General features: G+C 43.6%; 1 protein-coding gene and 1 long non-coding RNA gene across 11 annotated transcripts in view; one reads left to right on the forward strand and one right to left on the reverse strand.

Annotated features, from left to right (window-relative positions):
- Positions 1 to 451: 451 nt before the first annotated feature.
- LOC117732875 lies at positions 452 to 8,731 on the reverse strand. The gene is made up of 3 exons (XR_004609642.1): positions 8,529 to 8,731; positions 7,331 to 7,417; positions 452 to 6,747 (listed from the first exon to the last, which is right to left on the reverse strand). It is a non-coding gene; the product is annotated as an uncharacterized LOC117732875 (long non-coding RNA).
- Positions 8,732 to 9,030: 299 nt separating this feature from the next.
- The window catches only part of mical3a (microtubule associated monooxygenase, calponin and LIM domain containing 3a), a 59,532-nt gene continuing 52,946 nt past the window's right edge, over positions 9,031 to 15,616 (forward strand). For all 10 annotated transcript variants that reach the window (XM_034536092.1, XM_034536084.1, XM_034536086.1 and 7 more), the window contains exon 1: positions 9,031 to 9,203. The gene's annotated coding sequence lies outside the window, so the exon portion shown is untranslated. The remainder of the gene's footprint in view (positions 9,204 to 15,616) is intronic.

Raw genomic sequence — 15,616 nt, forward strand, 5'->3', positions numbered from 1 at the left:
CCTCAGCCTGTCGTTGAATTATTGAGTCAACATCTTCCAATGTGAGTTGCAATTAAAATGCAAAGTGGGAGCTGAAAAGCCCAAAAGAGGCACGTTGGATAAACAGCGCAGGACGGATCTTTCTTTATCACATTTTGAGTCAAGGTCATGTCGCGGGTCAAGAACATTTCAGCTCTGATGCAGAATGAGCAAACAGCAGTTCAGCCCAGCTTATGTTGTCTTATGTGATAAGTTCAAGTTTTTGATTACAGATGGACACAACCTCTTGCCGGCCCCTCTGCACTGTATGTGTGGAGTGATTCTTACCGGGCCTTGAGGTCATTGTGCAAACCCCAGCTGAGCTCTGCATTGTCTCTGGCTGGAGACGAAAGCTTAGCTCAGGACTGTGTTTACTGACTACTGATGGTCTGCTCAGGCTGGCATGAAGCTGCTGGTCGTGGTGAGGGGAGGAGTTGAGAGAGAGAGAGATACAGAGAGAGAGAGAGACAGAGAGAAAGAGAGAGCACCTTGGCAGTGAAGAGCAGACTACAATTAATATTCTGCTCCTGTCACAAGCACACTCAGTTTGGAGTCAGAATTTGTTATGATGAGGGGCTGCTTAACTAAACCCTCTTCGTCATGCTTGGCAGGTAAAACCGATGGCACTTCACTTTGTAATGTGCATAATTCACATTCAAGTATACTGTATTTCTATTAATGCATATTAGCCATTGTTGCATAGGTATAGGACTCAAGTTTTTGACCTCCAGTCTGACACTGTGAGGGTGTCATCTGCAGATATTTGTGCTGTTTTTTATTTTTTTTTCAATCAACATGACACAAACCATGCACATTTTTTTTTATGCCAAGTTCTGGATAAATAGTAGAGATAGAGAGATTGAGTTTAATCAGCCGAGTGTTACTATTACATAACTGGACCCGTGACGTCTAAAACAAGCCATTATCATAACTAATGAACGAGGTTAACATGCAACATATTATGCATAATGTTGACCGGTTCTGGGTTGCTCTGTTGTTGTCAACTGAACCATCAAGTCATGGCTAGTTTCAGTAAAACCGTGTGGATGTAATTCACCTTATTAAACCATCTAATTCCTTGGATTTAGGTGCAATTACCCATTTCCATGCCGTCTGGCATGTTTTTACTGTGTCAGCGTATGGACTTCAGTAAGGCAGGCTTGATGGCTGATCCTATTAAATTAAGACTAGGTTATTTTAAGATTACTTTCTGTCGAAGGGGAAAACAGTACGGGTAAAACAGGAATCCAGCATACTTTAGCAGTCATTAGAGTGAATGGAACAGTATGTGTTTAACCTTTTAATGAGGGCCTAAATGAGCAGAGCTAACACCTTAAAACTGCTTTTTCCTGTATGATGTGTGAGAAGACATTATATGAGCTGTATAGTGCAGGGTTTGAAAGCCCCGCTGAACCAGAAAATGTGTTTACGATCCGTATTTTCATTGTCGTCCTTGGAACGCTGTTGTGAAAACTGGCTTAAATGTTCATCAAGACAAAGTCGCAGCCGAGAGGCATTCATTGTTTTATTGCATTTGAAAATGTAGTGCAATTTAGTATCTTATACACTGAGTGGTTTTAAAACTGCTGTCTAGCATTATTGTGCTGTTGGGAGCGCATCAGAAATCCTATCTGACCTCCGACCACTCAAAGCTGTCCTGCTCTTATTGTATTCACTGAGTCAGAGATTCACTCAGTTAATTACCGGCTGTGCATCCTGTTGGTCTTCCACATGAACTATGGAAAGATCCATTCTGAGTACACTATAGTGACTGTGATAGCAGAGTGCAGAAATACAGCCTTTTGGAAAGTCCTTTTGCAAAAATGAATCCTGTATAAATATTGGTTCAGCTAAAAAAACTAAACACACATCTTTTTACTTTACCCCTATTTTCCCATACTGTTTGTCTGTATATACCTGAACATGTATATACTGTACCTCTAAAATGCTCAGTTTCAGCACCTCTCGAAAATCTGAATGGCTTCTTTTGTTTTCTGATCCAGGCAGCCCACAAAAACTGAAAAGTGACTATTATTATACGTCCCCTTTAACCTTTCATACCTAACTAATGACATCCCCATCAGCTTCAGTGGCACCTTGTGTTTAGTGCTAAATGACAGCATGTTAACATGTTAACTAATACAATTACCTGCTAAACATCAGCATGTTACAGCTACTCCACAAGTACAGGGCCAGTAGCGAGAAGACTCTTTGTCTTCTTTAAATATAATTTTTCAGTGCTGTGTGTACAGAAAACCAAATTAAATGCACCTGTATTTTATTGGTGTGGAAGCACAAAAAGAAAAATGCTGGTAAGTGAGATTTGTTTTGTAATTTGCGTGAACTGGTCCTCTAAGAATAAGCACATAGCGTCTTAAACAGTGTGCTGTGGAAAGCAAACGAAAAATTTATATTTGATTTGGACACCTTCACCGCTCAGCATGGGAACCACTCAGAGACAATCCAATTCAGACATCTGCAGCAATTTACCTTTAACCATTAAACACCCAGAGTCAATACGCTCACAGCCGCACGACCAGTAGCGCCTGTGTTGCTGAGGGTCATGAAGGGGTCGTGGACAAAGGCCTTGACTTTTGACTCATTTAACATCTAGGCAGAGTTGAACTTAAAGGCGATCATTCCAGCAGTGAACGGACACCGTAAACAGCTCACAGTATGAGAAATGTGTCTGGCGTGGCACGCCCTGACCAGTCGTCACAGAGCCCTGGTTTGAGGTCTCTTAAACACAGACAGTTGGATTTAGACCGGCTCAGACTGACCACAGACACAGCCAGACCTCCTGAAATCTGACCTCATTGGTCTTTCCTCGCTCTCAGGGGCAGCCTACCAAAGCACTCGTTGTTCTGGAGGAAATTAAATGTTCAAGTTACAGCACGAGCTGGATGCATGTTACCTAAAATACTGATGTGATTCTGGGAAGACCTTTTTTGAAAATATTACCGAGACATTTCACATTGTGTTCATCTGTGGGTTGAAACGATTAGCTTCTTAAGAAGGCTGGACACCTTCTGCCCGCCTCACGGGTGATGAATGAATACTATTAATACCAACTATTGGATGGGCTGTATTGTACAGATATTTGGTCTTCAGAAAATAAGGACTTTAATGATCCCCTGCCTTTTTCTCTAGCGCCACCAATAGGCTAAAGTTTGCTCTCTGAAAGAATCCGTCAGCCTCAGTTGTACTTTGTGTTTAGCGCTAATTAGAAAATGTTAGCGTGCTAACACTCTATACGACGGTGGAGCTGCTAAACATCAACATGTTAGCGTGCTAACACTCTATATGGCGGTGGAGCTGCTAAACATCAGCATGTTAGCGTGCTAACACTCTATACGGCGGTGGAGTTGCTAAACATCAACATGTTAGCGTGCTAACACTATATGGCGGTGGAGCTGCTAAACATCAGCATGTTAGCGTGCTAACACTCTATATATCGCGGTGGAGCTGCTAAACATCAGCATGTTAGCGTGCTAACACTCTATATGGCGGTGGAGCTGCTAAAGATCAGCATGTTAGCGTGCTAACACTCTATATGACGGTGGAGCTCCTAAACATCAGCATGTTAGCGTGCTAACACTCTATATGGCGGCGGAGCTGCTAAACATCAGCATGTTAGAGTGCTAACACTCTATATGGCGGTGGAGCTGCTAAATATCAGCATGCTAGCGTGCTAACACTCTATATGACGGTGGACCGTAAAAAGTATTTTACTCAAATTTGAATGTCAGATTTCTCTCTCCCTCTCTCCTCCTCTCCTCCTCCTCCTACTCCAAGTGCTCACTGACCCGCTACAGGTTCCTGATGGCAGGCCGTGACCATGATGATACCGTCTGTTCGTATTACTGCTCTCATCAGTTCCTCCACCATTTATGCTCGTAGTGAGAGGGCAGAGAGAGCATACGTCTTAATGGGGTAATGACTGACTAACACTGCAGCCTATGAACTCTCATGTTGTGTCAGTGTTTTCGGGGAACTTGCTTTAACTGTCTTAAATCTACAGTCTGTAATGACTCCGACCACCACGCACACATGCAGACACCAACATGCTGTTCTGTTGCACCGAGACTTACTGTAGTATGTATGCATGTGGATGATTTTACTGACGTTTCAAACCTGTAATTGGACATATTTCTTTTATTGTGTTTATATACAAACTCTATAGCATTATTGAATTTTATTTAAAAAACATTTTTAAGTAGAGTGAATATCAAATGTATGTGTGCAGTGCCTGCTGTCTCCAAACAGATGGCTATTGAGACAGCGGTGCATGTTTTATTGATGAAGCTTTCTGGCCAGTTATGGCATTAGAAGAAACATGTCTGCATAAAGCATATTTCTGGTTTCTTCTACGATGGTTGAGCTGCATTTCTGATTGATTCAGACAGCCTCTGTGCTCCAGTAGACGAGGATAAGAGAATAATCCAGAGCAAAAATGGATATTCAAGACATCAAACAGTTACTTGTTTTAGATCCACAGTGGAAATATGTTCTAGATCCTATATGAGGATTTTTTCGCATGGAAAAGAAGAAACATTTGGGTGTTTTTAGTTGACTCCCACATAATATTTTATAGTTCTAGTTCTATTTATAAAAAACATTTCAAAACACATGCCGGAGGAAGATGTGTATTTATTAATTGGTGTGTATAATTGCTGTGTACTGAATACAATGACACACCCAAAGCTATGAGGTGTCAGGATCTTTGTCCAAAGTGAGAAAAGTGTCAAAATGTCCATCAGGACATTTTGACACTTTTGAGACATATTTTTGTGTTGCAAAGGCAACACGTGACATCAGCTTTGAATAAACGAACATCGGATCCTACTAGGACATGATCATTTCTCATGTCTGGCAGAGCTGGACCGATCCCAGACCGTTATACAACAGTCTGGACAACATGCCTGGACCAAGAATACTTGTGTCATCGTTGGGAATGAGCGTGAAATTGAAAGATAACTTCTTTCCCTCAAATGGGATGTAAAAAACCCACGCTCTCTTTCTGAAATATTTTATTGCGTCGATGAACATGGAAGGTTTCACTCAAGCTTTCATTGCTGCAGCTCTAGTGCCAAGTTTTCTCCTCAGCTTTCAAGTCTGTAAAACGCTTAAAAAATGTATGACAGCAAGGCGCTTATGAAACTTTGGGTGCTACATGTCCGTGGTGCTGTGTTTGTTTTTGCATCTTTATCACTGTCGAAGCTATACGCATAATGTGTGTATTATTGAGGTAATCTCTTAATTCAGGAAATCCATTTAGGTCATAACTTGTTATCAAAGGGAACAGAAATGGCAGTGTGCTCTGGATTGTATGTTTCAGTGACCTAAGCTTCCTTTGTTTCACTTTGTCTTTGTCTGCAGTACGAATGTTACTGTGTGAATAGCAGCAGTTATGCATCGGGCTGCTTTCTGCAGTGCTATAAATAGTCCCCTGCAGCCTCTGTAGGAGAGGTTGAAGTGTGGTAGGTCATCAGGTCAAGCCGCCACATATGGCGGCTCTCGTATGTCTTGTAACACTTGTGTGTTATTTCTGCATTCTGGGCCCCCGGCAGTTTGGAGTCCTGGAGCGCATTTCAGTGGCAACATCGCAGATGAGAGCAAACAGTGCAGGGACAGGCGAGCCAGACACCTCAGACCAGCCAGCCAGAAGTCCTTTGAGTCAGTGAGTCGAGTAGGATCATCCCTGACCATCTAATAGCACCACTTCAGCTCAACCCCACCTTAAAGAGACACCCATTGTGTCTGAGTGTGCTTGCAGACGGCCATGAGTGAGGATCCCTCCCATTTGTGAACCGGTGGGCGAGTGACATCATCCGCCCCAACCCCTCCTCCCCATCCATCCCTCCCTCCTCCCCTTAAATGCGTCAGACCAATCAGTGCCCAGGGAGAAACAGTCACGTGAGAATCCCCCCCAGTCTGGGTTACCATGACAACGAGCACTGGTCCAGGCAGCATCTTGCTGTGGTGAGAAGAAAGGGGGAGTAGGCGGGAGGAGAGACGAGGACAGGCACGGAGGGAAATAGAAAGAGACCAAATCCCAGCCGGAGGAATACCTTGTGTCTGTCTTCCCTCTTGTACAGTGAGTACTTTGCTTTCATTGTCCTCTTTCTGCCGCTTCATCATAGGTGAATGAATGGAGATTTGATGCAGTTCATCGTCCTCTGTATTTGATAATGTGATCTGGCAGATGCCTTTTAAGTTTTCAAGGATGACATCATGTGTATTTCCTTTGTTATGTTGGGAATGTATGCGACCTGCCTCACCTTAAAGGCAGACAACCCTTTGTCTGCAGGCTTCAGTCAGCGTCCACTGATCCTCAGTGAATGGCTGATGACAAACCTCTGTTAAGGAACAGAGGCGTAGTGGGGACCGGTGCTCAGCGCAATTGGAAGCGGTTTCATAATGTGGCAAAACTCTCTCTGATGTATTGTGAGCTTGCAGCCAACATCCTGCTCCTGACTCCTGATCCCACTCCTTTTTTTCCCAGTTCGTTGTTTTTTCTTTATTGCTATATCTCCCAAGTCTCTCTCTCTCTCTCTCTCTCTCTCATTTTCACACAAGCAGACCCGGTTGACATCCTGTGTCCGCTGAGGTTTGTTTAATTAGCAAATCCGTGCAAATCCAACTAGGACAGCTTGTTCTGATTGGAGACGACTTCATATGTGGAACGTCCCTGTGGTGGTGGAGAGTCCTCTCACAGTCAAAATGCTGCTGTTGTGAATGAACACAGGTTTTAACCTCATATTAGTATCGAAGCATGTCAAAGATGTGATGCAATGTTCATGTTTTCAATTACATGAGATAGAGCTACATTTTTTGTAAGCGCATAACCTTAACTGCAGTAAGTTTTCTTCATTTCTCAACTCAAGCTGACAAATGCTTTCAAGGATAACTTGAAGAAATCCTTGTTTTGAGTTGCAGGAAATTATAGAGCTAGTCTACACTTACAAAGGTATGCAGCAGTACAGAGCCAAATTCACTATGATACAAGAGTAAGTGAGGAGTTGAATGTTTTTTTATCATCTTACAAGAAAGCATTACATCATTTTAAAAAAGGCATACATTGCCTGTGAAGATTGCCTGTGAACTAGCAGCACAGTATTTATTTTAAGCATTTCCCCGCTGAACAGATCCTGTATGATCTAACCATAATACTCTGTAGTGTCATATTGTGCCTAATTTGATAAATAACACTTCTTTTATCTCTAATTCCGTTAAATATCACCGACTTTTTCCTCCAAATATGTATGGCAGAACCGATGTTATGCGCAAAAGACATTTTTAAATCTCTTACCAAGTGATACGGTCTGTTGAATGAACACAAATAATACAGCACTGATCCTTCCACGTGGCTGACTCCTAGTTGAAGTTGACACAACACCTTCGTGAGAGATAACAAATGCCATACGTCACTGGGTACTCTCAAAAACCAGCCACACAGGCCTATCTAGAGACACGAGGGGACAGGAAGGTGTCCGTCTTGCTGGATGCTTGAGAGGGAGAGACCGACTATGTAATGTGTGCAGACAGCTGATAGTATAGTAGAAAGGTTCCTCCTTCCAGTGTTCAGTAGAGAACACAGATAAAAGCCTGTTTCTGATCAAAGTGAATGAGCCTTGTCTAAAATAGTCATATATTGAGATTCCTCTGTTATTGCCTGTGAACCAGATGTTGGCATTGACACGTTTAAAGGAGCAGTGCCTTTGATAGTTGAGTGGGTTTTATGAAGGGGCCTGCATGTCATTGGCCTTTCATTTGAATCAGCCAAGACACTTAGGATAATCATTGCAGCTTTTAATAGGTCCTCTGCATTTGCTGTCCGGATTGCTATGCTGTTGAGTTGTAGGCTACAATATGTTTCTGTAATATGAATAGAAGTCTTGGATTGTGTCTTGATTGAGAGAGAACAAAGCAGAGCATCAGTGATGCATATTTCTGTCTGTGGGAAGTAACCAGAGACTCACTATATTGTTTTCCATGTGATGTCTTGCCATTTGAAAGCGATTGTTTGAAGCTTATTATTATCCCGAGTTGTAATCTTAAGTGGTTTTCCACGAAAGGCAAACTTCAGTCGCTCAAAGACCACGGCCCAATCCATGGATATGCTTTGTTAGAAAACAAACAAATGGGCTTTGGAATTCAGTGGGAATTGTATGTTTTTCAAGATTCAATACAGTGGAAAAGACACTTGCAGACGGACACAATACACGCATTGAGACTGAGGAATTAGATTCATGATTCATGCAACCAATTAAATGACTTATCAATTCATTCAATGTCACCGGCCTATGCAGCGGCCCATGCATTACTTTTAATTTCAATCCCAACAAGCCTAAAGATACATGACATGCATGTAAGTAGACCCACAAATGTCACATTAATTAATCTTATTGAAATGTAATTGACGGTTGTCACTCAACGTTATGCGCTATGATTATTACTATTAATAATTCATCATTAAGCTCTCTTCAGGAACCATTGTTGACACTAACCTGTCAAAACGTGTCACGTCACATCGAGTCCGTCTTCATGTAGGGTACACAATCACACACAAGGTAATAAAGGAATACTGTACAGTAAACGAGAACAGCAATAAAATATCTGCAATTCGGCTATCGTGCAAAATGCCGCCCCAGCTTCTCCTTGTTGTTTAAACCAGTTTTAATATTTCGGACACCATGTGAAGGCAGCCGTTCTGCTGCGTCACGTTGGAAGAGACCAATTGGATTAAACTGAGTTAAAACACGCAGGCTCATTCCAAGGAGTAGTGGGGGGGTTTAAACCTCAACATATCAAACGAATCCGGACACAATCTAACATAACAGTGTCGACTCAGTACAATATAAGGTAGTATACTAGTCATTTTTGCTTACACTGAAATAAATGAGATTGCGATGTTTCAGTAACGTGTTGTTATTTATAGACACGCTCGCTCCCCCCTCCTTGCCATGGTTATGGTTTCGCCCGATCCCTCTCTGTCAGTTTCAAGTCGCGCCTTCTCCTCTGCTGTGTGGCTCCTTGCTCTGGCCTCAACGAGCATTACCCACCTCAATAATACACCGCTACTGTGGATTTATTTTGTACGGGGGATATATCTGGATACCACGCGCGGACATGGATTGATTCCCGACACGTACGAGCGAATCACAAACACACTGGATTCAGAGGTAAGAGGAGACCTCGTTCCTCCCGATCGCCGGACTAACGCGGTGCGTTTGGTAACGTTACCCGGAGCTCCGCGGACTGCACCTCGGCGTGTTTGGGAATGTCACGGTCGGCTGGTTTCAGTGGAGCGACTCACGAAGTCACGATTTTAACTAACGCGGTCCTGTAAAAAAAAACGTGCACTGTACATGCACGTTGTTTGAAATGGTGCATCGGAGGACATCTGCCAACTAATTCAGTTGAGCTATCCGTCTGTCCCACAGTGGACGGGACAGCCTGTGGAATGTGTTGCATGGTGGCAATATTGACCCCTCAGTCAGTCGTATTGGAAGATCCTCATCTCGGACACAATGTGGTGTGTTCCCCCTGGAAGTGTGTCTTCATCTCGTGGACAAATAGCAGTTGGGTATTATTGAATCGGCAAGGACATATCACGTTTCCAGTTCAAATAATTTTGAGAACATGTTTTTATTAAATAGCACAGTCATATTAAACAGAAATACATATGTTAATTGAAATGTTCTTGACTTGACTCTAATGGGAGAATACCTGTTATGGTAGGGGTTTTCCCCTTTCTGCAACCCCATACATGACTTTTAGCATCATATTTTACACACAAACACACACACACACACACACACACACGTTGCATAATAGTAGAGAACAATATAAGTCGTTCCAAGGTTGTGTTAAAAGTACAATAGATGTCTATCTATTAGAGGTTTCCAGTTGAAGGCAAACACATCAGTTGTACTGCTCGCTCTCTCTCTCTCTCTCAGGTGTGTTCATTGAAGAGCAGAAACTGAAAAAACACTTTTTTTATTTTATATTTTTTTATAAATGTAAGTTTATGAATTTTTCCCTACTCTGATCAGTCTCACATTGAATTATGCATTCTGTTGAAGGCGAGGAACCAGACGAGCTGTGATGATGTTGCTGCTCAAAGAGAGTGAGGGGTGTGGTTTTGATGCACCTGGTGTGTGCCTAGAGGTCTTTTGTGTTGTAGTCTAGAAGTTTGGCATCACATTATACATTAAGTCACTATTTGATGTGTCTGTTTTCTTTTGGCCAGTCTGTTGTGTGACTGCTCACTGACAACAGCATCAGATGAGATTCCAGCTGACCTAGAATGAACCTCAGCTCGACACTCAGCCACAAGAGACGATGGCAGGACAGAGACCCTTATCTCGTCTCAGTCGAGTGACAGAGCATTTGTTCTATTGATCCATGATATTGGCCGTTGTCGAATTTCATCCACCTCCTCTTTTGGCCAGAGCAGCTTCAACGCAAGAAAGACTTTGGGCATCTTCTCTCTTCGGTCACAGGGTGTTGCAGCTCAGGCAGACGCTAATTGGGATGTGCTCCCCCGCTGTTAAGCCACGTGTGTTTTCATAACTCACTGTTTACCTCCTTAAGATATCAGGATGTAGAGCGGAGAAGGAGGAGGATGTTTGCCTGACGGCCAACTCGACAAAATAATGAACTGGAGGAGGCTGTGGTCCCGGTTGTTAACTTGGATGTGAGGACAGTTGTCTGTCAATCAAATCTACAGTTTAGTGGACTTTGTTTAGACTTGCATTGAACAATATATGATTTAACTTTGTGAATTATTTGAAAATGCGGTAGTTCTTCATGCTGCAACGTAATGAATAGTCAGGTCTCCTTCTGTATTAGTCTGTGTTCAGTGAAGACCAACACATCCCTGCTATGTCTCCCTATTCCTCTTTTTTGGAAACAGAACCCCATTAAAATGCCGTTTCCTTGTCACAAAGTGGTCTAATGCGCTACCCTAAATGCGCTGAAACTGCTCAGCATAAATTAATGAGGCCAGTTTGACTTTAGAGTGCGATTTTTTTATTTTATTTTTAAAACCTCCAATGCCATCCACTGGGTCTGCGACAGGTGGAAATGGAGAGGTAGAAGTGATGCTGAGTCACTCTGACCCCTCGCTGACTGTCTCTCAGAGGGAGAGAGAGTGACTTCCTGTCCAGCGCCGACCCTTCATGTCCCTGCAAAGTGCCACGGGTATGGAAACGCACAGCTAGATGAAAGGACACAAGGAAGGAAGGAAGTCCTCTGAAGGCAGCTCCTGCTGCGTCGCGAGCGGCTGGATGTACCCCGACTGTCAGGTCTGGCCTCAAGGTCCGTTTGCTGTGGTTGACTCATCAGAAGCCTGCTGATGTCAAGCCGACATGCATATTGTAGTCTGCCGCCAGCGAGGCCCTTAAAAGGAGCCCGTAGCTAGATGCTGGCGCCGCGGTGTTAACCGTTTCAGGGTTGTGTTCTGCAGCGAGTGCTTGCTGTGAGGAAGCCAGCACTCGCTGATGAAGGACAATTCCCAGGCTCCTCCCCATTTACTGAATGATGTCATTGAATGATTGGTGAATGATGTCATTAAATGATTGGCGTGCTGCTTGGAGCGTTGAGTCAGACACACGTCGTAAACCCAAACAGCCTGCTAGAAGCCACTAAGATACCATTTGAGGTTAGTAGGTTACTGTTTTCACGAGACTCTAAATCCATCACATTTTCTAAACACAGCTTAGATGGATGAATTGGTTTCCATCACCATTTCCCCTTCCACCCTACAGAACCTTATTTTTTGCTTTATGCAGATCAGATTTTGGAGGACTAGCAGCAAAGACTTCCATTTACTTCTGGTGATTTCTCACAGCTCCCGGATTAAAGGCTTCCTTTCTTGTTGTACCTTGCAGGTCAGATGTAGGCCAGTGAGACTGTACGAGCTGTCTGCTGACCCTCAACCTAACGTCCCCTCTCTCTGTGTGTGTGTGTGTGTGTGTGTGTGTGTGTGTGTGTGTGTGTGTTGGAGCTGTGAGAAGGACTAATTGTATTCAAAATGTGCGGCTGTCAAACGGTGTTGCTGAAAGACTCGTACGGCAGGTGACTCATGAGTTGCGTCCTGCACGTGCTTTCTGTCATGCCTCCCATCATTCCAATTTAAAGCTCCGGTGAACAAACACTTAACCAGATTATTGCAGGTTAATGGTCTTGTTCAATGGAACTCGCTTTCTGAAAGGTGCTGCTTGAAGTGAAGACGTATCACTTAGCTCTACAGGTGTTTTCTGTACTATTTTTTTTTTTTAGCCCATTGTTTGCTAAACCATGTTAAGAACTGTATACTATACCTGCCCTGTTACCTGTAGCTACCTGTTGCATGGGAGGTGTTTTAACAACTAGATAACATACCCGTGACTGTTTTCTCTGGTCCTTTTTCTAACGTTCATCACACCAAACCCATGTGCAACTACACGGATTGTGACCATATCTATGTCTGTACCATTTGTTACTTAAACGCAGACCTTTCCCTCCATACGTATATCGACTTGAAAGTAATATTTAAACCTATTCATTCGGGCTTGCAAAACAGGGCGTCATTGACAGATCGTGTGTATCTCAAATATAACCTTTGGTCACGTGACTTTGTCATATTTGTATTAGCTATGTTTGTGTGTGTGTCGACTGCTGACAATCATGCCTGGTGTGGGCTGAATAGCTTTTTTTTGTCTTTATACGTTTCTTGGAAATAAGTAATTCAGTGTGAAAAAAAGAAGCAGCATAAAAGATTTGACTAGGACCAAAACAACATTATATTGACTAACCGCCCCAATAAATACTCCATGTCTCTGTACTCCAACAGACACAGGCTGGTGCAACCTGATAGATCTACTCTAACTAGTCAGGTCTCATTGACACAAAGTTATATTCTGAAGCCTTCGTAACCGCTTGTCCTTTTCACCGATTGGGCTTCAAGGAAGCATCTAACAGCTGCTCAGCCTATAGCCGTGAATCTTCCCCTCACGTCAAGCCCTTTCACTCCAGTGAACCGTCCATCCCCCTCGAGACCACATCATGTTTCTCTCTTTCTCTCTGTGTGTGTGTGTGTGTGTGTGTGGAGGAGTCCCGGGGCCTTGTTATCTGCCTATCTGGACAAGAGATGGATTCTTCTCAGGCAGGGCTGATGGAGAAACAAGCCCACTAAAGGCTCTCTCCCAAGTCTTTTCTTTCCTCAGACTGGGGCTGGGTATCTGTCTGTGGGTTGCCAGCGTCGACCACAGCTCCTCCTTTACCCCCCGTGACTGAAAACAACCGGTGAATCTGAGTCTTGTCCCTGTAATATTGGTATGGGTGGTAATTGGAGGACTTGTGTTTGTGCCCCCATGAGGCCATGCCTGCTTAATTATACAGATGGATGCTTGGCTTACACCCGCTTCGACCAGCAGCTGTCTGAACTACAAACACAATGCGAGTTTTGTCAATGTAGTATTTAAAGGAGCAGTTCAATATTTTGTGAAATGTGCTTCTACCCAAAGGCCAGGTCTCAGTATCGGGACAACTAGCCCGGCTCTGTCCAAACGTAAAAAGATACACCTCCAGAGCTCATTTATTTACACCTTGTGTATTACGTTGTTTTAACCTGTACGCAACCAGAACTGGTTTCTTGACAAACTACATTTCATCTGCCTGGTGCGCACCTTGTATTTCTGGTGCTAAACCCAACGGCTGCATGTCTCCATAATGCAGGGTTCCCCTAAAATCACATGTAGTCATTTTTTTTGCGTTTGTGTTAAACTATTCCTTTTATAATATTGTCACTTAAACTTACACTTTTGGTATATTTTCAGGTTGTTGCTACAGTATCCATACAGTGTTTCTTGAATTGGTAATTAAGACCTACAAAGTGATGCAAAATGGTATTTAATGATGCACATGGCGTGGTTATGGCTAATACATTGCAAAATGGAGGCGAGGTAGGCATACACTTTAAAAGATCTTTGCAGATTTAAAGGAAGGCAATATAAAACTCAGCTTGACATTTAAAAAAAAAAAGAAAGAGAAGAAACGTAACCCTGATGTCATCAATTAACCTCAACTTTGTATTGCTCTTGGTTCTACGACAGCAAAAAGGATTTCCTGTATGTATGTATGTATGTATGTATGTATGTATGTATTTATTTATTTATTAAAGCTAAGATTTCCTAGTGTACCTTCTCACATTGGATTCGATGTGGCTCTGCCTCTATGGCGCCTCTACTCCTCATTTCTAATTCATCCACCCCCTGCCTCATTCTGTTTGTTTATTGAAGCGCAATTTATCGCCGAGTACTTGCCATCCGGTGTTTCAAATGTAATCTGTGCTGCACCCGATTTTGTTTCTTGCAATATGTGAGTCAGGGATTAAAGTGTAAAGGAATCTGTTTCCGTGCTCTCTTCTGTAAAGCTAACGGCATCATGCTTCACGGCGCTCTGTGGGTGTTCAGTTACCTTCCTACTGGATCAGTCGGCGGGTCTGCACAGTGCGCACAGGAAGGCCGACTTCCCTCTGGGTCCTGAGTGTGCTGAACTATTTAGTGGCACTGGCACGGGGGGGGGGGGATTGTGCGTATGTGTGCAGTCTACACTCGGGGTCACATTTACAGGTTTACATTGGTCGATAGGGAAATAAGCATTATGAAGTCACCCCCCCTGTCAAAAGACACACAATGCACTATGACGCTAATAGTCTAATGCAGCAGTAATGTATCCGTGTGCACTCGCTGAACCTCATACCAACGTGGATAGCTGATATTTGTTTACCTGCTCTCCACAGTCCTCAGTTTACGGTCAACCGATTGGGTATCGTGCTCTTCTCTAGTCGTGGATTCAGTGAGAATACAACCTCCTCCTTGACTGCAACTGGAGCCCTGTGGGTTGCCTGCTCCCTGCAGCTGCTTTGCAGCACTCCGACAGGCTGTCGCAAGTCCAAAGCTGAGGATGTGCGAGTCCTTTTTGGAAAGCTCAAGGCATCTGCAGGTCTAGATCGTGGCGGCGGTGTTGGCGGCGAGTCATTGTTGATGCAGAGAGCCCTGCCGATTGCTCATTCCGCCAATTCCCCCATTTTTATCAATCGCTTCACATCCTTTGTTTGCCATCTTAACTGCTCACAGCTGCCGCACCCACGCGCTAAGATTAGAAATGAAGTGTGGATGTGACGGGATTACGGCTGGCTGTGTGTCACTGTGTGTCACTGTCGCGTGTCCACATCAAGGCGGTTTCGCTGGTCTTGCCAGATGACGTTGGTCATGAAGTTTATTTCAAAACGAGGCACTGGTTTTGGTTAAATCTGGAAAGAACAAGTCTCAGGGCGTTGAACACTGAAGGCCCAGGTCCACAGGGTAGACCGCTCCTGGGACGTTGTTGTGGGAGGTGAGGAAGCCTCTGGATTCTAAAATGCATCACGGAATATAATTGGAAGTCTCAATTGCCTTGTTTTGCGCTCATCTACTGTCATATAGTTCCTCTCCTCTCCTTTGGTGTTTCTCAGAGGGAGGAACACACACACACACACACACACACTATTCAAACACTGGGCAGTCCTCTAACATTAAGTTAGTAAAGTGCCCTGTCTTCGAGGTGC

The sequence above is a fragment of the Cyclopterus lumpus genome, chromosome 6, assembly GCF_009769545.1.
Source record: "Cyclopterus lumpus isolate fCycLum1 chromosome 6, fCycLum1.pri, whole genome shotgun sequence".
Lineage (NCBI taxonomy): Eukaryota > Metazoa > Chordata > Actinopteri > Perciformes > Cyclopteridae > Cyclopterus > Cyclopterus lumpus.